Source organism: Haliaeetus albicilla, chromosome 3 (assembly GCF_947461875.1).
Source record: "Haliaeetus albicilla chromosome 3, bHalAlb1.1, whole genome shotgun sequence".
Taxonomy (NCBI): Eukaryota; Metazoa; Chordata; class Aves; order Accipitriformes; family Accipitridae; genus Haliaeetus; species Haliaeetus albicilla.
Genome location: NC_091485.1, coordinates 64,307,807 through 64,332,732, shown reverse-complemented (window position 1 = coordinate 64,332,732; position 24,926 = coordinate 64,307,807). Strand labels below are relative to the sequence as shown.

Sequence of the window (24,926 nt, the reverse complement as noted above, 5' to 3'; positions counted from 1 at the left end):
CAACATGCCAGAGGTTTCTGCTAGAGATGTCAGACCCCGGTAGTCACACCTGCACCTGCACAACTATCCCAGCCCCAGTCAGGAGGGACAAACCCTGCACAAAGTTTAATCTCTAGGTTTCTTTTTAAAAAAGACAACTCATTGACCAGCTACATGTGGATTATTTGTAGATAAGCTAGATGACGAAGCAGGGAGCTGCAATGATTTGCCATCATTTGCTGTAAAAGAATTACGTTGAGGCATTTGACATTTTAGTTCTCAGCCCCAACTTGGAAAGGTTTTTTTTTTTTGTGTGTTGGGATGACGACCATTGTTCCACTAAAGGACGTACTAAAACCCCTTCCTGAACTGGGATCTTGACACCTGTGGGACAAAAAAAACCGAAACAGGCAAGACCACTTCTGCCTAGCTGACAGCCTTACACTGCGACCCCGGCACTGCTGAGGGAGATCCCCGGAGCTGCCAGAGGTGCAGCTTTGCGAGGCACCGCACGCTCCGCCACCCTCGCCTGCTGCTCCCCGCACTGCCGCCTCGGGACCCAGCTGGCAGGAGGTGCTGACGCCCAGCAACCCTGACCACCAAGTCATCTTCCTACCCAGCACAAGTCCTCCTCTTCCCTCCCATTCCTACGTCTTTGGATGCTTTTCCCCCTTTTGCTCTCCACCTTCCAACCCAGAAGTTTTGCTGAGCTGCCCTGCATGGCAGAGCCCTCGCAAGCCCCTGGGCTTTAAAAGGAGCACCTGACCTGAGAGGATGGGGAGCCTCCACCCGGAGAGGTGCCTGGGCAGCCCAACGGGGGACGAAATCAGGGCCACGTCCCCCCACCAGGCTGTCTCCCTCAGGAGGGATTCCCAGGCGCAAAGCGAACAAAAGGGCTCAGGAAAGAGCCGGGCAGAGGGATACCCCAAAGTCAGGCAGGCACATCCCAACTCCACTTCCAAGTTTTATTCCTAGCAAAGAAGGGAGAAAAAAATCTGTGTCTTTTGCTGTCTCCCTCATCCCAGAGGGAGAGAGACAAGGGGGGGGAAAGAAAGGAGACAGTTGTGTGTCGGCTTTGGAAACCAGCTAAAACAAAAGGGAAAGTCACCCCTCCTAAAAAAAAAAAAAAAAAAAAAAAAAAGAAGCGGGTGCACCGTACCAAAGGCCGAGTTTCCCCAAATCTCCCCATCCCGGGATAAATGAAATGCCACAGGAAGGCAGAGACTTTCGCAGAGGCTGAAGGAGGGATGGAGCGGAGCGCCCGGCTCTGCCCCGCCGCGGTCCCGGCTCGGGGCCGCCCGCTCCGCCCCGCCGCTCTCCGCACTTACCGGCAGCGGCGGGGCAGGAGGCAGCGAGCCCCCGCGCCACGGGGGAGCTGACAAGAGGGGGGGGGAAAAAAAAAAAAAAGGAATTAATCAAAAATTAAACCAGAAGAAACCGCTGCCAAGTCCGGCCGCGGGCGCGGAGCCACGCGTGGCGGCGGCGGCGCCGGGGCCCCTCCTGCGCCTGCAGCACCCCCGGGGCGGCTTCCCCCCCCCCCGCCCCCCCGCCCGTGGAAGCCAGCGGTTCCTTTTTAAAGACCGCACTGACAAAATCGCCCTGCTCGCCTCTACGTAACGCCCTGTCGAAAGCGGACGCCATATTTTGTGTTGCTGATGTCGACACAGACAAACGTAGACATGTTTTTTTCCTCCCCCCCCCCCCCCCCCGCCGTTCCCCCTCCTCCTCCTGCCTTCCCCCCTTCACCCAAACTTGCGATCGGGAGGCGGCGGGGAGCGGGGAGGAGGACCGGGGGGGGGGGGGGCAAGGAAGCTGCATGGCGAAAAATTAAAAATATAGCTACAAAATTTAAGAGCCCCCCCGCCAACAACCCTCCCCGCTCCCCCCACACCCCCCGCCGGCGGTCTCTCCCGCCCCCCCTCCTCCCGGCCCCCGCCGGAGTCCCGGGAACCGGACAGTTTTTGCGGGAGGAAAAGTTGGGTGCGAGCGGCCGGGGCTGGAGCGCCGGCGAGTGCATGTGTGCGGGGCGGGGGGGGGGGAAGGGGGGGCGGCCGGGCAGCGCCGCGCCGCCGCCGGGAGGGGGGGGGTGGTGGTGGTAGGGGGGGGCTGGGGGGGGGGGGGGGGGCCCGCCTGGGAAGTTTCCTACCTGCGCCCAGGGCGGCGGCACCGACTGTCCCGGGCGGAGCGGCACCGGGGCTCCGCGCGCCAGCTCCGCGCCCCTCCGCGCGCCGCCGCGGCAGCCCGCGGCCGCGGGACCCCGCGCCCCCCGCCCCCGCGCCCGCGCCGGCCCGCGGGGAAACACGCGCGCACCGCCACGCGCGCACGCACGCACACGCCGCCCCGGCCCCGCCGCGCAAAAAAAAAAAAAAAAAAAAAAAAAAAAAGGGGGGGAGGAAAAAAAAAAGAAAAAAAAGAAAAAAAAAGGGGGAAAAAAAAAGAGCCCTCGATCGGTGGGGATCTACGCCAAAACCCACATGATCTCTGACGTCAGCGTGCGTATTTGCATACGATACCACCGCCGGCGCGGCCGCCGGGGTCCCTCGGCGCGGCGGAAAGTTGCGAGCGGGGCCGTGGCCCCCCCCCCGTCCCCGGCCGCTCCTCCTCCGGCTCAGCCCCACGAATTTTCCACGCACCCCCCCCTCCCCCCCCCCCCCCCGCCCCGAGCGGTGCGCGCGTGGGCTCCGCCGGGCGCTCCGCAGCCCATGGGGTGGCACGACCGGGCGCTCCGCCGCTGCCCGCCGCGCCCCCCGTCCCGCTCCACGGGCGGAACCGCGCGGACCCCCCCACCCCGCGATCCTCCGGGCGCAGCCGGGGCTCGCAGCGGGGGCAGCCCCCCTGCTCCCCCCCACGGCCCCGGGCGGTGCGAGCGGTGGCGGGTTGGGGGGGTGCGGACCCTTGGACCAGGGTGAGGAGCCTCGGTCCAGGATGGCGTGGGCTGGACCTCCCCGTGTGGGGATGGGAGAGGCTGGACCCTCGGTCGTGGGGGACGGGACCCCCATCGTAGGGTCGCGGGGATGGCCCCCCTGCTGTAGGGCCGGCGGGGGCCGGACCCCCGGTGTAGGGCCGGCGGGCGTAGACCCCCGGTGTGGGGCCGGCGGGGTTAGACCCCCGTTGCAGGGAGGGCGGGGGCTGGGCCCCCGCTGTAGGGACGGCGGCGGGATGCTGAGGGGCTGGATGAGGCTGTGCCGCTGCCCTGAGGCTGCCCCTCCGCAGCGGGGCCGGTTACCTGGGGAGGTGGGAGGCATTTCTTCATCCTCGGCTCGCGATGGAGGTTTTGCCAGCCACCCGAATTTTGGGTGGGCTTCAGGCGGCGGTTGTTTATTGCTTTGCAGAAGGTGGTGTGTATCTCCAAGGGATGCTGCAATCTCTGCTCCTCTGCTGCATCGCAGGGATCCTTTCCCCCATTTAAAACTGTCGTTGAACTCTCGTGCCTCTTTGCCTTTCTGCCAAAGAGATGTAGACAGATAGGACCCAGGCTATTTTTCTGTTTACTTCAATGAATTAATTAAAAGAAATAATTTCCCGATTGTGTCTTGCTACTAGACAGCAGATCTTCCAACAAGTCTAGGCTAATAGGACTTAACGAGTAGCATGATCTCACTGTAACTTCAGGGGTGTGCTATCTACCATGCGGTATCTTGGATTAGATCGCACTAAATTAGTATTTCGATTGCACACCTAAACCTCCAAAGGCTTTGAATCTCCACTTGCTTCGGCTCTCGCCCTGTCCTGTGTCATCAGCATCATGGCACGCAGGGTCAGAGCCGGGCTGCAGTCCTCAACCCACCCGAGTAACTTCCTTGGGCAAAATTTTGTTTCCCTTCCCCATGTAGGGCCGGGGACCGGCTTGTATGAGAGTGTCAGAAGAGGAGCTCTAAGTTATTGCAACTGAATAATCACGGAAGAACGTAAATATGTCAAAGCAGTGTCAAGAGATTTCTTTGCAGGGATACCCTTATCTGAGTAGGCGTGTTTTTGACTGCCTGATTGAGTACAGTCTCTGCAAGTATTTGATAACAGAATGGATTCCTTCCTCTCTGTCGCCAGCTCTGAGATTTCTGCTAACTTTTCTGCTTCTTTCTAGATCAAAGCTGTTAGGAAGGGACAAGCATGGGCATCCTCTCTGCACTTGCTAGGGGCACCGCAGATGACCATTAGAGCTTGCCGATGCTCCTTAACTCTGGTTTTCCTCCCTGGAGGTTTGGTTGGTTTGGTTTTTTTAATGGAAATTCTGCTTTCTTATAAAAACTACTGAATATATTTTGTTTAACTCTTCAGTAGCCCAGTAGCTGTTCAGACCTGGAAATGTTTCTGAATTTTGAATGCCTGGGGGGAAAAAAAAAAAAAGCTATTTTAGGGGGCAAAAAATTCTCTCCACCCCCCCCCCCCCGGATACACTTTTTTTCCTACTGTCTCGAATTCCTTTTCTATGATTTGGAAAAAAAGGAAAAGCCAAAGTGTTTTAATAAGACTACTACACTCATGAATATAAAATATTCTTGAAAGGGCAGATCACTGGAAAAGCAGGTGAAAAATCATCTGCTTGCTCTTGCCCTAATTAACACTTACTTGAAGGCCTCTTTAACTTTTTTTTTGCACTGCCAAATGCAAAAGGATCTTTGATTGATTGGGTGATACGACAGCTAATGCTGCCTTTCAAGTGCAAAAAAGGGCTGTCAATGGCAGCCGGGTCCAGGGTTTCAAATTTTAAGCCCGCGTAGTAAGGAAGACAGTTCTAACCTGAGGTCAAAGCGATCCCTGCACCAAGTAAGGCCCCCGGTGAGGCTCATCTGCCTCCCCCAAACCCTGGATGACAGCACACAAATTAGGAGCTGAAAGATCATAAAAAATGGGGCACAATCCACTGTACTTAAGGTGAGGGGGATGTGGGTTTAAAACTGTAGCAGTTGCTATTGCTGTCCCGAATGAACAAAGTAAGGACAACTTTTTGAGCGCTGTGTATTCAATGTTACTGCTAGAGAAGCTGCTCAGACCGTGTAGGTGAGTCTACGGATACCTGCTTGTGCGTGACCTTGCATTTTCCCACATCGAAGTGCAAAATATAGTGCACGGAGATCTGTTTTGTGAATGAATGTTTTTCAACTTGGTCATCAAATTCCTCCTCTGAATCTTGAGTAATGGGACCAACAGGCTGTGTGGCATCTCTACTCAAATGCTGCCTTTTAGGAAACGTGGTTAGTTAGCTCTGATTCTGTCAAATTTAACTGAAGTTAAGTGAAAGGGTCAAAAGTTTACTGAGGGATGGGAGAACTGTGTTTATGATTAGAGTTTATAATTACAAAAGCCTTGATTCCTTGGGAAATCATGTAAAAAAAAAAAGTATCAGTGATGAATGCAATGTGAATACTCTTGCTAAATCTCAGTATGTAACTCATTTATAGAAACCTAACATTAAAATGATGCAGGGTAACATAACAAAATGGAAATTGCTTTTCCAGAAGATGCAAAAAGGAAACTTGCAATTTTAAATTTCTTTTGCATAAGGCCTCTGTGTTTAATTAATAACACAATGGAAACCACACCAATTCCGAAGCACAGCGAACATGCATTCACAATTTCCCAGGAAAGCGAGGGCAGAGCACTTGCTTGCTTTAAATTTAGTGCTCTCTCCGTTTCCTCTGTGAACTTCCTCTAGATTTAAAGTGACATCTGCTCCATAAAGCCCTCGGATGAAGTTGCAAGCTTGCCTGTGAAATAATACCTTGGTCAGAGATAATGAACTGTGTACTCATATGTGTATATATATATTTTTTTTATGGTGAGGAGATGAGTGTCTGACATATGTATTGTCACATACGTTTCAGTCTTCTTCAGCTTAATGGTTTCCTTCTGACTGTTTGATCCTGTGAAATTGCAGGCTGAGTCAGCATTACCGATCTAATTCCCTCTCTTGGAGGTGCAGCTCCGAATTTCGCTCTGAAGAGGCTGCGTAAATATCCTCGAAGGGAATGTGCATCCTTTAAGAGCCAAAACAGAGGCATGTAAATAAAAGAACTGAAGAGTAATTTTCTGTTGAGTGCTTGGCTACGTGTTGCTCATTTTTATTCTGGCCTAAAGCTGCAAGATCAAGTGGAGTTTTGCCTACGGGATGCAGCAGCAGCAAATGGGTGGGCTGTGAGCTTCTCCCGGGCAGGAAGAACCAGCCCGAGGCTGGTGGGCCAAGCTGCTGCCTTAGAGCTGGTTTTGGGAAGAACCAGGCTCAGCTTCAATTGCTAATTTTTCACCTTGCTCCTAACTCTGCTTCCACCCCATTCTTCTTACCCTGCCACAGGTACAGCGATTCCCCTGCTCCCGCTTGGTGTTTTTAATGATAGCTCAATAGCGGAGTTAGGCTTTCTATACAGTCAGCAGTAGAAATTCAGGTAAAAACAAATTAAAAAGAAGTCAGCAGATAAACACTGCTCCTTTTTTTTCCTCTCTTGTGGAGATCTCGATCTCTGTGCTGAGGGTAGGAAAGAGGTGCTTGGCGGGTGGTCAGCACATGTTGTGCGGACCAGTGGCCAAGAAAGAAAGCTCTTTAGCCTCGTGTGTTTGTCACTCACTCCTCAACCCGGGTGGTTTTTTTCCCACTCCAGCAAAACAACTCCCCAGATCAAGCTTTCTCCTTTGCTAAAATGCTTTGTCGATCCTATCAGTGTTCTCAATCGCTGGGGAGTGCAAACGCAAGCTGAGGTAGCGAGCACCGATCAGATGCGCTGTCTGCAAAATGAGATGTTAATATAAATGCACAGAAGAGCAAAGCAATATCAAGGTCTGATCCAATTATAAGGGCTGACCTTATGATTTGTAGTGCCCTTAAGCTGGGGGAAGCTGTCAGAAGGCAAGATGCCTCCCCTTCAGGATGCAAGGCTGACGGGGAAGATTAGTTGCTAAGCCTGGATGGAGAGAATCCCCTGAACACAACCTCCCTAAGCATTTGCACTCATCGCCTGAGCTTAAGATGGGTCCTGGCAAGAGGCACGCAGGCATCTGTCTTTTTCTGTTTCAAAAACTCCAGGAGAGCTGATCACTTATCACGGGAACCATCTGGCTTATTCTTAGAGAGATCAACAGTTAGTCACTGAACGAACGAGGAACATGCTGCATTGAAGTCTGCTCTCCCCATTAAATATGAGGACTCAGCCCAAGGTCCCTGAAACACCGCGTGCGTTGCCTGCTGCAGGCGGAAGGGAGAGAGATTTAATTCTGCCTTGAGGTTGCCGAGCTGCTGCGGTGTGGAAGAGAGCTGCTGCGGCAAGCTGGGGGATGCCAGCATCTCTGCAACGAGCTGTGGTGACCGCGGGGACGGGGGACCTAAGGCTCTGCTTCCTCAAGGTCACCTCTGCCGGGGACGGACAAGCCCAAGGCAGGAGCAGGGCTGCACCATGGCTAGCTGGAAAGCTTGACACCATCTGCTCTGCCTCCATTGTTTGCTGTTGGTCTCAGTTTCCAAGTGCAGGGGCAGTAGGTGGGACTGGGTTATCGGTCTGCGACAGAGATGCTGAGGATGCAGGGCAAGGCCAGCGTAGGCTACTGTGTGGGTCGGTGCTGCTGGGCTGTGAGAATTAGGGGACCAAGCGACTGCACTCTCATCCTGGAGGGGTAACACTTCAGAATGCGAGGGCAAACACACCTGTGTGACTCTGGGCTCCTCATGTGCTGTATTAAAAGGGGCTATAGAAGTACTTAAGCCAGCTCCTTGCTAAAAACTTCTGAAGCCAGGGCGCTACACCTCCCCTTCTGCCGGGCAGTCTGTGTTTTAATAAAGCCTGCGGCACCCTCTGCCTGCCCTCTGCCTGCCCTCTGCCATTCCTATCAGGCCCTTGCGAAGGGTGGCCGGCCGAGTGCTGGCGTGCTTTGAAATGCACTGATGAGCAGGGGGGCTTCGCTCGCCCGCCGGTGCTCTGGGCCTCCTGCCGCTGGGCAGGCTCCAGACTTTTTTGGACCCTTCAGCAACCCCAAGACCCAGGTGAACTCGGAGCAGCAGCCTGGCCATCCTCCCCTGCGGATGGCCTGCAGAGCCCACGTGAATCCCATAACCTTTGCTGAGAGTGGTGGTTTGGGGATTTTTCTTTTCTTTTTAATGTCTTTTTCTATTGCTCTTGTTAATTACTAAAGCAATTTTTAAAATTTAAATGAGGGCTTCCTCCCTCACAGCCCATCTGCTGTGAAATCACAGCGCACATCCTTTGTGACAGTTCAAGCATCGCCATGGCAACGTGCTGTGATGTGATCAACCCTGAGTTATGACCTCACTGCGGGACCGGGCAGGCCAGGCTGCTTTGGCAGGAGGAATAAAAAGCAGCTTCTGTATTAACAAAAGTGGGATCTCTGCTACAAGCTGATGGGATTTGTCCTGGAGCAGACGGACGAAAGCCTTCCCCGGAGCTTTTTACAGGACTTCAGTGCTAGGGCTGGGGGGGCATCCACTTGAGAAAACATGTGTTTCTCTCCTTAGAGAAAGTTGCTTGCTTTGAGAAATATTTTCCACCAGTTTATGGTACTACTTCAATAGAAATCCTTGGAATTTTTAAGACTTTTTTGCCCCCCCCCCTTCTGTATCCATAGATTAAAAGTGCTGGAGACCAAACTCTCTTTTTCCTGTTTGGAGGCAGGTATTGCATGGCCGGTGGCAATGCATACTTCACCTATGCTCCCCCGTGGCTTTGCCCCGGCCCCATCCCGAAGATAACAGGGCTGAGGGTGAGTGGTTTGGCTTTCTGAGGCATTCATCTCCCACCTCCCTGCTGAGCCTGGCGTGAAGGGTGACAACTGTCGCAAGCCTTTGTGGACAACTGGAGTGGATTAGTGACCAAAGACTGCCCAGCAGGTGTCGTATCCAGTGTTATCCACTTCCAATTAACCAAAGACCTGGTTCAGAGCTCCTGGTTCAAAGTAGGGGATTTCTTTCTTTTCTTTTTTTTTTTTTTTTTCAATTCCTGTGGATTTTGGATCAGATTTTAACCGTCAAACTGAGCCTGCTCTTCTAGGAAGATTTTTGCACATGTAACTAATTCACTGAGACAGCTTGTCTATTTATCTGTACTTTAGTATGTATTTCAGAATATGTCTTTATCTGTCCCTTAGATTAGAATATAGCATCTTTAGACTGGTGGTGCAAACAGAATTGATGGGGATATTTGGCAGTTCTAGAGGTGATACAATTTGCCACCTCTCTGGGGAGCTGGAAAGTTAACAGGCAGCCTAGTTTGGCTATTTTATTTGTTGCTGAACAGACATGGTGCTGTTCATGAGGACTTAAATGATACATGCCTATTAAATGATACATGTTAATGAAGCTGAGAGGTGTTTTGGGGTGGAGAGGAGAGAATCTGGGAAAAATTATGCAGTTACTCAAGTGTCACACTGTGCAGAGGAGAAGTATTAGACTTCCATAGTATTAGACTTTCACATATTAAGACTTTGTGGCAACTTCTATGTGATGGTAAGGTCTAGGGGACCACAGTGGGTCTGCTGTGCCAAGGTCTGTATGGTGATAGAAGAGCACAGAGCCCTCAGCTGCTCTAAGTTCCTCTGTCCCTTATGGTGGAGCTGGTGCTTTACGCTGACAGTCCTTGCAAATCTGTTCCTTCTGTGTCCCTTTTTGAATGTATATAATCCATATAGACCCAGTGTATTACTAATCAGGCCATTTAAGTTTGCCCTGATGACTCTCTGCTTTACCTGTCAAGTGAGAAAGCTGGCAAATGGCTGCTGCAGCTTTGTCTTTAAGCCATTTTGGTGAGCTGACCTCAAAGACCTCCATATTTCTTTTAGGCTCACAATCAAAGGGGAAAAAAAAAGGAATCAAGTATAACAATTTTCTCCCTCCAAAACTGGCTTGAAAAATACTCCCTGGCTCAGCCTTTTATGCCATCTTACAGCCTCCAGCAAGTTTTTACAGCTGAGCTATGTTCCAACCCCAGAAAATGCAGTACAGCCCCCAAACTATTGAAGTGCAAATGGCTTGACCGTAATCTAGGAAGATGCAAGAGGAACAGGTCAAATGTTACGCTAAACACTTATGGCAACATATTTTAACAGCAGGAGAAAAGAAGCATGTTTACCCTGGGCAGGTTTAACGTGAGAAAATTAAAATCTTCTCTTTTCTGAAGGTGAATGTAATTAGTTTACTGGTCTTTGGCTGTGTGTACTCAAAAATAACAATGCTTCTGTAGCTCTGTCCATACCAGGGTCTCAGGGTGCTTACAAGATTAACTTGATAAGCTTTACGGCATGCCCATATTGTCAGCCCTTATGGTATCCCAATTTACTGGTGGGAAACTGGGCCTTGGGGAAACTGGAGATCAAGTTCTCCAGTGGCTTTGGCTGTGGGCAAGCATTCATAAAAATCAAAACCAGCATTAAGGGTCTTGCGACTTTTGCCGACTTCACCCAAGGAACCCATGGCACAGCCAGATGCCCTGAGTCTAAACTCGTTGGCTTAGCTGTGCCGCCCATCGTTCATGCCATCGCTGACAACAGCAGGAAGGCTCAGTTTGGCTCGCTACGTGTTGTGGTATTTCTAAGACTGGCCTGGATCTCAGCAGTGGCAGTAGGAATTTTCCTGCTGTCACAGAAAAGTGTACCCGTACCACTACCAGAAATATAAAAGAGGTATCACAGTGCTCACAGAAACAAATCGGAGTCTTTATCTTACCAGGGCTCAGCCATGAGCGTGTATCATCTTCTTAGTAAGAGATCTGCCCTTAGGTCCTCTGCGCATAGATTTTCCCTGCATGCTGTGGTACCTCCGGGATTCTGTTTTGCTGCAAGGCCATGCTAGTAATAACTCCTGTAAGTTTTGGAAAGCTGGATTTGCAAAGCTAGCTGCTGGAGAACATGCTAAATTACAGGTTAGGCTATGTGTATTTACTACAACTAAAGGGAAATGTTTTCTTCCACTTTTGAAATATCCAGAAAGGTAGCTCTCTCAGTGCAAAATATTTTGTCACGGTAGCCACCTTAAATGTCACCCTGGTTCAGTGGCAAATTTATGGTGACATTTTTCCACAGAGATGGTTAAACTCAACTCAAGTGCTGCCTGTAAAATACTGATTTTCCTGCACTCCGAGAGTGTCTGGGGAAAAAAAATGATACTGTATGTAAAATTTGATTTATAAACAACATGTGCCTGTTGCTTCAACCTTTGGGTGAATTTACGTTACAAGACACAAATTAAATTTAACATCATGGTGCCAACAACTGTCTTTCATCCAGGACTGAGCAGACAGGGTGGGAACAAGAAGTTGCAATACATGGGTGGCAATACAGGGGGAAGCTTGGAAAAGACAGGGAGGGAACACACCAAGAGGGTAACTGATGAAGTCGTATACCTTTATAAAGGCACGGACATGCATTTTGCTGGCAATGAGCTGTAAATTACCATCTGGTTTCAGAACTATTCTTTTCAGTATTAAAAATATGAAGATAAGGGATCCCCCTTCCCCTAACCCTTTGAATTTATTTGCAACAATTTTTGGAAGTCAGTAATAGAATGAAAAATAAGTGTAGATTTTATTAATGATTTCCTTAATGCCATAGTATATGTGCAGATCTTTCAGAGGAGTGCTGGGATCTACTGTTTGGGGGGGGGGGAGGTGGGAGAAGGGTCGCTGCACGTCCAGGTCCTATTCACTGCTATTACTTATGTCATAACAGTTTAATGGAATACATTTAAAAATAAATGCTAGGCTAAGGATGGTGTGATGGATGCTGAATTTGATGGATAGTGATACAAATGCAGATTAATATTAATCATATCTGTATAATTTAATGAAGGATATAATGCCACCTGCTGTGTGGTGAAAACAAATTATTGCTTCTTTGGTTGTTTTTGACTAGTTCTGGAAAGAAAATTAGTTTGGACTAAACTAATTTCCCTTAAACATCTTATATGTGTAATTAAAGATTCATGTGTTGCAACTAAGCATAAACACTGTGTAAAATCACACGTAGGAGAGGCCTACAATGTTAACCCACCATTTCACAGAGGGTACATCACCCCAGAATCTTCTAGTTGAGTTCAGTACTAGTTTCCTTTTCTTCATCGGTGACCTGGAAGACACCCTCATACGCTTCCCTACTTTGTTACAGGTACTAAGGAAATCCCCGTAGAGGCAATAATGACCTTTTATTCATAGAGCAGTGCCAGATGGAGACGTATATTCATATGCTTAGCATTGGCAGGGGACTTGACCAGCCCGATTCAGAGTCACGCTGTGTTGGTACATCTGCTTGGGGATGCTGGACCAGTGGCTCTGAAGCCAGGGATGCCGCATGAACCCAAAGAGGGAGTGATGATGCCTTGGAGCAGGTGTCTCTGCTGGGTGCAGACTACAAGTGGCACCAAGAAAAGGCATTAAAACCCAGGCAGTGGCTCGGACCTGTTGCCCCTGTGGACCTTTTTGACGACTTGGTGGGGGTTTTTGACTAATGGGTAATTTTGAAGCTCAGGATGCCCAGTCTAGCCAGAGCCCCTGCGCTGGGGCGTGCTGTGTCTCCTTGCCGTATCTAAAGGCTGAATGGCCTAGCTGCTGGATGGCATATTATATACGGCAGACTGGCAAACGACAGTAACAAAATAACTTTGTCCCCCAACAAAGTTAATTGAATGAGATTTAATGTTGCTAAGAGATTTGGACTGCATCCCTCAAACTTCAGGAGATTAGGCTGCCGAGCAGGAGGCACTGCAGAGGGGTTGGCGCCACGCCAGTAAACAAAGCTTTATCAGGATGATATGTTAATATTTGTGTGTACTGTAAAATTAAAAAAAAAAAAAAAGAGGGCAGGGTGGTGGACTGCCTCATCTGCTTCTCTGGCATAATAATTCCCATTGAAGCTGATGGTGAAACACTAATGCTTCAGCAATAAAGACAAGTGATTTCAAAACAGCTTGATTGCAATGGAAAACAGATATCTAATGCAGCCAGTGCACCTTCATCTGTGGTCCCAGCAGATCTTACATGCAGAAATATTTGCCCTATGAGAAGGCCCAGAAGCCCCAGCTGAAATCAGAGCTGAGTTTGGCGAGGGGCTTCTTTGGGATGCAACGATGCTGACTCAGCAGGTTTTGGGTGGATACAAGCTCTCGCTGCCTGGGTACCAAGGTGGCCATGCACAGGTTCACCATCATTCGAAAACTGTGTAACCATGTTAATGTGTGACTCCACTTGAGGTAAAAAACCATGATGAAAAACTCAGACTACATGAAAAAATCCCAATGAACTAGCTGGTAAGAAATGCAGGCGACGGTGAGACTCTTGGTGTCCTTCATCTGACACAATACGGACAGGGAAAATGCCAAGAGCGCAGCAGTGGATCTTGCAGGCTGAGAAGGTGCTCCTGAATTTCACCTAAACTTTGGACAACTGAAACATCAAATCTGATGTCACAAAATTTTGTGAATTAATTGCTGGAGAGTAGTTAACTGGAGAAGATGATGGAGCAGATGCTGAAGATAAGAAACAACAGAATGGTCAAGAGGGAACTCCTGTTAGTTTAGCTAGTGATGTGTGCCAAGGTTAGAGGAAAAGTTTTCTGAGCATGGATGTGTGTGAGAGGTTTGAGGAGGGCCTCTGGCAGTGCTCCTGCCCGGTCCTGACTTGCTCACTGCTAGTAGGTTCTCTCCTTGGAGATCTGGGGAAAGTGGATCTGAGTGCGCCGGGTGCTGGAAACACACGTGAATGAGCATAAAGGGTGTCACCACTCGGGCTACAGCTGACCTGAGTCCTACCAGAAACTCGAGTGGTATTTTCATCTAAGGACAACTGCAAGCATGGTCCATCTGGTGACCATATCAGCAAAGTATAGCACATAGTTTTCTCACCATATGAAACCTGCAGGACCTGCATAGGGAATGGGAGAAAGGGGGAGACCTTGAGGTTTGATGGGATGGAGGACAGCACGGTTTCTACCCACAGAGCTTAGTAGTTTCAGCAAAGGTTGTAACACAAGACCTACAGCTCTCCTTTATTGCCAGTAAACAGGTGTTGTGGTTTAAACCCAGCAGGTAACAAAGCACCAGGCAGCCACTCGCTCACTCCTCCCCCTCAGCCCCGGTGGGATGGGGAGGAGAAAATATAAAGAAAAGCTCATGGGTCGAGACAAGGACAGGGAGGGATCACTCCCCACTTACGGTCATGGGCAAAAGACAGACTCAGCTTGGGGGAAAAAACAAAATCAATTTAATTTACTGCAAATCAAATCAAAACAAAGATACTGAGAAGTAAAAACCAAACCTTAGAACACCTTCCCCCACCCCTCCCTCCTTCCTGCCTCAACCCCACTCCCGGTTCTCTCCACCTCCTCCCCCCGGCGGTGCAGGGGAATGGGCCTTGTGGTCAGTTCTCCACACCTTGTCTCTGCTGCTCCTTCCTCCTCAGGGGGAGGACTCCTCACTCTTCCCCTGCTCCAGTGTGGGGTTCCTCCCACAGGAGACAGTCCTCCATGAACTCCTCCAACTCGAGTCCTTCCCACAGGCTGCAGTTCTTCACGAACTGCTCCAGCGTGGGTCCCTTCCACGGGCTGCAGTCCTTCAGGAGCACACTGCTCCAGTGTGGGCTTCCCCATGGAGCGGCGGCCATCTTGGGGGGCATCCATCCCCCTGCTCTGGCGTGGGGTCCTCTCTCCCCAGGCTGCAGGTGGGCATCTGCTCCTTCGCTCCCCTCCGTGGGCTGGGGGGGACAGCCTGCCGCCTCACCATGGGCTGCAGGGGCATCCCCTCCTCCCCTCCTTCTTCACTGACCTGGGGGTCTGCAGAGGGGTTCCTCTCACATTCTAATCGCCTCCCCTGCTGCAGGTTCCCCTTCTTAAATCTGTTCTCCCAGAGGTGCTACCACCATCACTGACGGGCTTGGCCTGGGCCAGCGGTGGGTCCAACTCGGAGCCAGGGAAGCTTCCAGCAGCTTCTCACAGGAGCCGTCCCTGCAGCCCCTCCTCCGCTACCAAAACCCCACCACACAAACCCAAAAGAACAGGTAGGGCCTGGGCTGTCCAGATGATGCTTTTTTCCTCTCTTCCAGCCTCCTGCCTACTTTCATAAGCACTTTGCCTGAAAACCTGGTCCCAGTGAAGCAAAATGGCAAATATCTCATTGTCTCTAGTGGGACAGATGTCAATTCTCAGGTAGAATGATGTACTAGCCCTATGCACTGGCTATACTCTGAATTTACATACCCAGAAGTCACATAAAGACAACACTGAGGTCGTGGGAAATCCACATTTTCTGTATAAAGCATGGGAGTACAATCTGTAGACTGATGCAACTTATCTTTAGATCACTAAGGGGATGGCTAAGGCTGGGGAGCCTTGTGTAGCTCATTCCAGATACAGGTTCAAGTCCAGCCTGATTAAATGTTGTCTGTTGTCTCCACAATGTGGTTTGGATGTGTCTGCCTGGATTTTAGCAGACAAGTTTTACGCCTACAAGGTGTTCCTTCTTTGCCAAAGCACTCCCTGGCATGGGGGTGAGGTACAAACATGACATTTGTACTGTTTCTATAGCTGGGCTACAAGCCTGCCAGTTGCTATTACCATTCCCTAACCCCCCCCCCCCCAAACTCCAGGAGAGAGGAACGATGAATGCAACAAGCATTTATTGGCTTTGCTGCTGATAGCTGGGTGAAGATAAATATTTGTGCAATGGTATGTCCTGTTATCTAGCTCTGGGAATAAAGTGATGATTCAGTCCAAGTGCTTTATCACAGCTACACATCAGAGGTGAACTACATAGAAAGCTTATCTCAGGACTGTCTTGGCTTTTGCAGATCTGAATAATTATGTGGATCTGATTAGTTGTAAGTTTTATATTCCTTTAATGAGGCTTTTCCATCTGAATAGTCAGTTCTTCTCACGGAAAAACTCCTCCCACTTCACATTATTTTTTATTGCCCTGGGCTGCTTGTGTCAAATTCATTTTTGTATCCCAGAAATGGTTATATTTTGGGGGATTCAGCTTGAGTTAGGACCTGCCTTCCTGAGTGCTGAGGAAATGTACAGGTTTGCAGAGAGCACTCTGTGCTGTAATACAACAACAGAAACTAGGAAGACTAAAGCTAAACTCAAATTCATCCTGGTGGAAACTTTATTATAGTGAATGAACCATACCACTGAAGAAAAAGTTGGGTTTACCTCCAAATACCACATCTCCCAACGCTATAAGAGTTCAAATGAGCTAATCCTAGCAACTTTAAGTGATGTAAGGCGACCTTCACTCCAAAAGCCTTTTCTCCTGTCGATTTTCTCCATTCGGGTGTCTTTCCATGCTCAACTGGCAGCATCAGCAGAGAGGGAGGAAAATAATAACAACAGCAGTCACTGCCAGAGCAAAAAAGAAAGTGTGCAATCTTTTTTGTGTTGTCCGGAGGGGGAAAGACTATGAGCAAAGAAGATCGTGTGCTGAGTTTAATCTTAACATTCCTTCTAATAAGCCCTAATGTTGTATTTAAAAAAGGAATCTCTAAATCGGTGAAAACAGACCTTATATTAAAAGTATTGTCTCTGGTTTAAAAAACACCAGCAGAAAGTGCTTTTGTTCATATTTTTTTTCTCTCTCTGGGCTGCAAGGATTGATTTGTCTGAGCATAATGCTGGTAGCTGAGACCATCACAAGGGCTGGCCCCTCGAAACCAAGGCTCTTCATTCCTCCCCCGTGTAATCAGCTGGGAAGAGGCTCACTGGCCCCCTGGGGAGCTTGCTCCATCACTAACAGCCTCCTTCTGCTGGGGCTTCAGGAGCTGGGGGAACGTGGGGGAATGTGGGGGTACGTGGGGGATTGGAGAAGCCAAACCTCTTTCTCCTCTGTCTGGTTTTAATGTCACTTATGAAGCAGCTATCGGAAGTTCTTAGTTTCACATTTTGATCTCATTTCCCATTCAGCAGCTCAGTACAGATGTGGATTTTCCAAGCCATCTGATCTGTTTGGATAATAAAAGCCCGTTAGGTCTTTTGGGGAAAAGCTGATATACAGTTGCCAACATTTTTGTAGATGTTTTCCAAGCACAATTTTCCAACCGAACCCCAGAGGGTGGGCAGGCTAGGAGCTGCTGGAGGACTGTATGCTCATTTTCATCCATTTTTAATGTGCTTCAAAAAAGAAAGAAAGAAAACAATGCCCTTTCCTAGTGACCAACTTCTCTAAAATGATACAGTTTTGGGGTTTTCATACTGAAGCATTTCTTTTCTAATAAAGCCTTAATTTATATCTTTTAATCTAGGTTTCTGTTTTTCTGCCAAAACATTAAAAGAATAGCAATCTCTTCCCCATCCTATAATGATGAGAGACCCTCACATGCTCTGAATCAGGCAAAGCATATTAAAATCCTATACTGTGTTTGTTAGAAAGCACTTAGAGCTGTTAGTTCCCTTTGAAATACAGTGGTGGTGGTAAATGTGTAGCACTTCTAGAAATTCTGTCATGGATGCTAATGCACAAGCTCCCAACATCACTTTCCTCTCCTGCGTTTTATGGGCTTTTCCCAGTGAACCAAGCTGGTAGTATTGCATCCACCACCTTGATGAGCAGTCCTGGAGCACGTTACATTCAACTTGTGGGACCTGAAGTGGTGAGAAGCTCTGACCTGTTTTCTGGCATTTCTGGATATATTTACAAGGTAGAAAAGAGTGAGTGTTGAAAATAAGTGTGTTGACTCTGGACTCCCTACTGCTGGGATGCTCTTGGACCTGATTCTTGGGAGACCCAGGTGTTACCTGTGGGGAACACCCAGGACATGCCCTGCAGTGCACCGTGTGCCACTTGCAGACCTGCTGTGGGATGGGCATTCAGCCGAGGAGACGGACCCTGGTCCTCCGTGCTGCATGCCCGCTTCTCAATCCCTTCTGCTGTTCTGAGTACCTCTACTCTTTCTCTGAGAAATATCCTCTCCTTCTGAACTTGATCTTTTTCCTTTCAAGTTTCTTCTCTTCCTCTGTTTTCTGTAGTTCTACAAAATAGAGGAATGTGAATTCTTCCCTCATCTTCTCTCCCTTCTTCTTTCTTATCATACCTTCTCCTGCTGAAAGTGCAAATGCAGTCTGCTGCCTGGTCTTCATAACTGGTGTTCATGAGCTGGAGAGCTTGCATGCAAGGCTTTGTACGTGGATCTGGAAATCAGTGTGACAAAGTGAATCCAGGACTCGGCAATACAGATTTTTCAAAACTAAGACTGAAGACACCATTGCTTTATAATGTTGTGTGCAGTGACACCCATCAGAGAGCTCTCACTGATGTCAGAAGGTGAATGCAAGCCTCATCTCAGTAGAGCAAATGGCATAAAAGCAAGCATTTGTTCTCCAAACCTGCTTTGTTTTGCTGTTATGTGTGAGCTGGAGAGCCACCTGTGCATTACTGAAGAAAGAAGACTTATTTTTAAAAATTCTAATATCATCAGAAGATTTTTGTCTTAGAACTGAAAAACAGCAAAGAAACTTTAAACAGCAGGCAAGAAGACTGTTACAGGTGACCGAGCCATAATTTACAGAGACTTTAATCAGCACAATAACGTTGAGAATCAGGATGCTCTGGCCCTTTTTTCTTCCCTGAACTGTTCAGTTAACGGTTGGGCTAATTAGTAGCTGTCAAGCTTGTGCTGAATGTACTGAGGGTTTTTGTGATATTGCTTTGTCCACTTGAAGGCAAGCAGTATAGTTTGGGTTTCAGAAAAATGTCAATTAGAAAGCAATTTCCATGCATTCAAGCTTATTCCAAGTGTTATAATTTTGCCTGATGCTTTCCATGCCACTTGCTCTTTCAAAGCTGATTTATTTATTTCTGTTATCTGCTTCATTGTAAACTCCCAGAGAGCAGACTGTCTCCTTTACTGTATGCATGCAAAATGCCCACCACAGTCTGGCTTTCCTTCTTGCTGGGACTCCAAGGTGCTGCTACAATTAATGTAAGGATGGAAAGTTTGAGTAAGCAACTTGTAGCTGCTCTGAGATGAATGTGTGTGAGGAAGTGTCCTAGGATTTTTTCCTATAATAAACTATTATTTTTCATATTAACAATTCCAAAATAGCTGAACTTTGACTTGGACTTTTCAGTGCATGTTTCCCAGAGTATGTGTTCACTAAGCTGTTCTGCTGCTGAGAGTGAAATGCTGGCCCCTGTGAGCCATGCACAGTCCCAGGGAGCAGTGGCTAACCCAGTTGTCTTTTGCTGCTTGATTTTGAGGAGCAGATCTTATATCTTTTTTGTTTGCACCTCTATAAACTTTCAGATCACACTACAGCTTGAGCACATCCCTCCAGGAAGCATTTAAAAATACCTGGTTTTGAAGATGCATCTCACAAATAGGTATTTTTAATTGGTCAAGGAAAACCTGCTTATTAAAGAACAATACTCTTTTTACAGGTATAGAATTACAGAAGAGAATCATAGAATGGTTTGGGTTGGAAGGGACCTTAATGATCACCTAGTTCCACCCCCCCTGCCATGGGCAGGGACACCTTCCACTAGACCAGGTTGCTCAAAGCCCCATCCAACCTGGCCTTGAACACCTCCAGGGATGGGACATCCACAGCCTCTCTGGGCAACCTGTTCCAGTGCCTCACCACCCTCACAGTAAAGAGCTGCTTCCTTATATCTAATCTAAATCTACCCTCTTTCAGTTTAAAACCATTACCCCTGGTCCTATCACTACATGCCCTTGGAAAAAGTCCCTCTCTGGCTTTCTTGTAGGCCCCCTTTAGGTACTGGAAGGCTGCTAGAAGGTCTCCCCAGAGCCTTCTCTTCTCCAGGCTGAACAACTCCAACTCTGTCAGCCTTTCCTCATAGGAGAGGTGCTCCAGTCCTCTAATCATCTTCATGGCCTTCCTCTGGATCCACTCGAGCAGGTCCATGTCTTTTTTATATTGGGAGCCCCAGAGCTAGATGCAGTACTCCAGGTGGGTTCTCACCAGAGCAGAGGGGCAGAGTCATCTCCCTTGACCTGCTGGCCACGCTTCTTTTGATGCATCCCAGGATATGGTTGGCTTTCTGGGCTCCAAATGCATATTGCTGTGTCATGTTGAGCTTCTCATTGACCAACACCCCCATGTCCTTCTCCTCAGGGCTGCTCTCAGTCCACTCATGGCCCAGCCTGTATTTGTGCTTGGGATTGCCCTGACCCACGTGCAGGACCTTGCACTTGGCCTTGTTCAACTTCATGAGGTTCTCACAGGCCCACCTCTCAAGCCTGTCAAGGTCCTTCTGGATGGCATCCTTTCCCTCCAGTGTGTCGACTGCACCACACAGATTGGTGGTGTTGCAAACTTGCTGAGGGTGCACTCAGTCCCACTGTCCGTGTCGCTGACAAAGGTGTTAGACAGTGGTGGTGGTGTAGGGATGGAGCTGGTGGAGATTAGTGGCTTTTTAACTTCCTTTGCAGGTTGACAATAAAGATAAGGTGTTGGGACAAGACTTCAGAGAACTGGGCTCAGAAAATAACCTTACCTCATATTTTTTTGGCAAATCACTCATAGGCTCTTGCTACCTGAATATCTTGTCTGTAAAGTGGGGACGGCAGACAATGGGGGTGCCGTCCTGGACTGCCACTGCTGCTTCTGAAACTGCTGTGCCAACTTGCCCTGGAGCCAGGAGTTACACAGGTCCTACCTGTCTGGAGGAGTGAGGGGTTGTGAACATTTACCAGGCAGTTTCTAAGGCAAAGCTTGATAGCTGGTGGACAGGGCTATGTGGTATGTCTGGCGAGGGCACTTGATGGAGGTCTCTGCTAGCTCTCTGCTTAGTTTGCAACTTGTCTTACCCGCACAGTGAATCAGCTGATTTCAGCAGGTTTTGATGCTTCATTAAAATATTATCAATGCAGTCTCATAGTGCAATAAGTTGGATGACTCTTGCAACTATTATCCTCCCAGAGCTTCTTTCCGAAAGTATTCAACAGGGGCTGGAGAGCATGGTAGAAAAGCAGGGACTTTTGAGAGCTGTGGTTGTCCGTATGATTTGTTCTTGGCACCCATTTAATGTTCCTAAACTGTGCCTGGATCCCTCTGTAAGACCAGTGTAAGTGGTCCAGCTAATCTGCAGAATCACATCACTTTTGACTGTTTCCTGCTGAAAGGCTGAGAAAAGCTGAGATGAGAAAGCCCATAGCAGTACAAGTAATAGGTGGGGTTGAATGAAGCAACTTGAGTGTCAAGTAGTACAGAAAGTTTGGAAAACCTTGGATTAGGCTGTTATTAGGATATGGCCTAAATCATCAGATGTGAGGCAAAACAAGCACTATATAATGAGGACTTCCTTTACATTTGACTTACCCTGAAGGACTCTCAAAGCTGTGGATGATCATGCAAACTGTATGTGGTGCAGAGAGTACAAATCTGAGTTACTGGAGAGAGGGATTTGCTGTTCTTGGGCTCTAGGGTCAGGGCTATTCACCCAGATTAGCCCAGAGAATTTTTTTTCTTGGTATAGAATAAAGATTATACTATAAAAGCCAACAGATGCTTAACTGTCATGTTATGAATGGCATCGCTGTAATTAAATGCCTCAGCTTTTTGCCTTAAACAAGCAATTTCTTTGAGGATTCATCACTGAAAAAAAAAAAAAAAAAGAATGTTGTGTTTTGGAGAGGGCAAAGGGGGAGACTTTTACTTTCCTTCCTCCTAATTTTGATTTGGCACCTAAAACTACACGATTCCCTTAGCAGGACCTTCTGCCTTATATATGGGGATGATGTGGGCAGCCTTCCCTGACCTCAAGCCCCATGTTCTCTCGGGAGCTTTGTGGAGGGGCGGGAATACTGTAGTCCCCCTTTACAGATGAATGCATCAAGACAGAAATCTTCAGGTTCAACACCAAGACTCAAACGCTGCATCACTGTGTACCTGCAAGCCTTGTTTTTAGGTGACCTGCTGTCCTGTGAACTCACACCTCCCATTTAGGAATTCATGGTGGGCGTGGGAGCTTGAGCCTGGGATTCGCAGATGTCTGCCCAGGCGGTGGGAAATGCTGAGGTGTCATGTTGTGCTCTTGCCAGAAGCCTCTTTCCTCTGGTAGCTCCTAGGTGTGAGTGGGGAAGGGCTCAGCCCTTTCTCCTGACATGTGCCGGGTGCTTCTCTGGCACATGAAGACTCTGGACCCTGTTTCTTCTGCCTGCCCCAACCCCATCCCCAAGCTAGGCACTAATCAGCAGGGCTGCAGGGAAGGCTCGGTGGTCGCCTTGGTTTACCTGCTGAAGCTGGATGGCTCCATGCCCTCCACCTGCCTGCACACGGCATTTTGTCTCCTGCTGAAACACCCCTTGCAGATGTGAGAGGTGGGGTCTGGTCTGGAAGTCCCCTATGGATACATCCCCACTTTGGGGCTATTTAGGGGTTGAGTACTTCAGCCAAGGCGAAGGAGGAGTGCCAGGAATGCCTGAATGTTAGATGTTGCCACTAAAAGAGGTAGGTGAGAAGCTTTCATTTCTTACAAATTTACACCCAAAAGGACTTCCCCAGGTGAGGAAGAAAATAACTAGGCTCAGGGTTGCTTGCAAGTGCAGAACAGTCTCTTGATTTCCCTCTTCCTAGTGTTTTTTTCACTCCTTTTTTCTGTCACTGTTCAATGAGGGCCTGATCCTTCCAGCTGCCCCATGGAGGGCTGCCCCAAGTTCAGCACTCATGCCAGTTGAAACCAAAGGGCCTCAGGCCAAGGATCTCAGCTTGAGACGCTCGAAGTTATTTAGACTGCCTGAGATGAAGGATGGCTTCTTATCAGTGATGTTGCACTTGGGAGGGAAGGGCTTTGGTACATGAGACAGTTAAAACTTTGGATGAAGAGTGTTGAAGCACTGGGGCAGAATCTTTGGGGATCACCTGGGAACCGGCAATTTGGGGAAGGGTCCCTCCTCTGTGAGTCCCACACGTGGTCAGCCCAATTTTCAGCCTCTCCAGGTCCCTCTGAACAGCAGCCTGCCCTCCAGCATATCCCACTCCCCAGTTTGGTGTCTACAGCCTTGCAGAGACTGCACTCAGTCCCATCACACAGGCCATTAGGGTAGACAAGAAGCAGTACTGGTCCCAGGGCTGGTCTGAGGGACACTGCCAGATCCTGGCTGCCAGCTGGACTTTGCGCTGCTGGTCACACCTCCTTCAGACTGGCAGCACAGCCGATTTTCCACCTACCTTATTGTCCTCTTACCCAGCCCATATTGCACCAATCTGATGATAAAGACACTATGGGAGACTGTGTCAAAAGCCTTGTAAAAGTTAAGGTGTTCAACGTCCACTGCCCTCTCCTTATCCAGAGTGCCACTCACCTCATCACAGAAAGCAGATTTTTACTAGCTCTGGCATGGTTTCACTTAGATGCAAGTTCAGCCAGCTCTGCACTGCACTCTGTCCACCCTCCAGGATGTGGTGTTAGTGGGGATGAAATTCGTTCAGCCTTCCTGCCTCCCCTGGAGTTGACATACCTTTAACATACGCTCATGCTCATGCTGCTGCAAAAGCAATTGAATCTGGTACTGAGCGATCGAGTCCCAAATATTCCCTCCAATTATCCAAACCACTTGTACTCTAGGAGAAAGTACGGATGATGACATTCAAGATGGAATAATTATGTAGTGGAGTCTTGCAGTATTTATATGAAGGATTATTACACTAGAGCTCCAAATGTTAGCAAAATTACCCCGAGTAAACAGCATGCAACGTTTGCATGTCCATCTCCCACTCTCATAATGCTCGCTCATGTTTATGGGCAGACTTATATGGGTTTTTATTGCTAACGTCTTTCTCATTAATAGCCTGCTTGAGTTTTATGGTATATCTTTTTGGCACAAAATCAATTGAGAGTTTGCAATTATGTTTCCGGATAGAAGATGCTGTTTACATGATGTTGCTCTGTAATCCTGGACAAAGAGATCTATGTGGGACCATCAGGCATGGTGCTGGGCCAAAGACACCAGAGGGTTATTTGCAGGACGTTTATGGCCAAGAGGACAGAGTCTGCTGCCAGAGTTACAGTGTCTTCCCTCAACTGGATGCAAAAGCATGACTGGAGCCTCAGGAGGGACGGGAACTTCAAACAGGGTTTGCCGTGAGGCACTGCAGGCTGGGAAATACACGAGCTCTGAGGGATCTCCATATTTAGCTGGAGAAGGGCAGGAGCATTACAGGCAGTGATGTTAGTCCTGCCTGCCCTTGCAGAGGTGGGACCTGCCTTAGTGCTGAGCTCTTCCCGCACACTTGCGAGGCCTCGTATGGGCACACTTTGTGCAATGTTAGGCAACATGCCACATGAATCACTTCGCAGAGGCTGGAAAAATGTAGCAACATATGGAGCTGAGTTTGGGGAAAGAATTGAAAACAAACCTCATAACTCGAGCGGTTTCCTCCCATGGCAGCTGTTCACATGTGCTCTTGATGCTTTATATGGGCCTCTCTGCTCACTGGGGAGATACCTGGAAGTCGTCAGCAAAGCACTTGCTCTCCAGAAGCCTTTCATCACCTCTGTTTGCAGCTGCTTGGGACAAGGATTGAATTCTGCACTGACCTGAAGAAAACACAGTATCTGCTTCCCTGCAAAAGATTTGTGAACTTCTTGGACAGCATCTCTGCAGCCTCTGAGCTAGATTACATCTAAACCCAGGAGCTATTAATCTGCACTGAGGGTGTTCAGCATGACTTGACGAAGAACCTTATAACCAGGCTGGGACACACTAGAAACCAGTTTCCAGTGGACACAGCATAGCCACATCCACATCTGATTAAAGCACCATAACTCCAGTGCAGCCCAAGCTGGCATCACAGCTCCCACCAGTAGATTCAGCTCTTTCACCAGCAACCACAAAACCTTGCAAGCCGAGTAGAAACCAAGTGGTTGGCAGTCCTTGCTCTAGTTAGAGTGCTGCAAGGATAAACCGCAGGAGGAATGGGTTATGTCCACTGCTACAGACTTCACGTGTGACTCTGGCTGGATGATCTCTTTGGACCTCAGCTCTCCAGCCATAAGAGGAGAGAGGAAT

General features: G+C 48.7%; 1 protein-coding gene across 3 annotated transcripts in view; it reads right to left on the bottom strand.

The window, feature by feature from the left end:
* The window catches only part of ZHX2 (zinc fingers and homeoboxes 2), a 79,126-nt gene extending 76,573 nt beyond the window's left edge, over positions 1-2,553 (bottom strand). For 2 of the 3 annotated variants that reach the window (XR_011324128.1, XM_069779986.1), the window contains exon 1: positions 2,126-2,267. The gene's annotated coding sequence lies outside the window, so the exon portion shown is untranslated. Of the gene's footprint in view, positions 1-2,125; positions 2,268-2,453 lie in introns of those variants that run through there. The other variant, XM_069779988.1, reaches the window with a different exon arrangement.
* Positions 2,554-24,926: the final 22,373 nt, after the last annotated feature.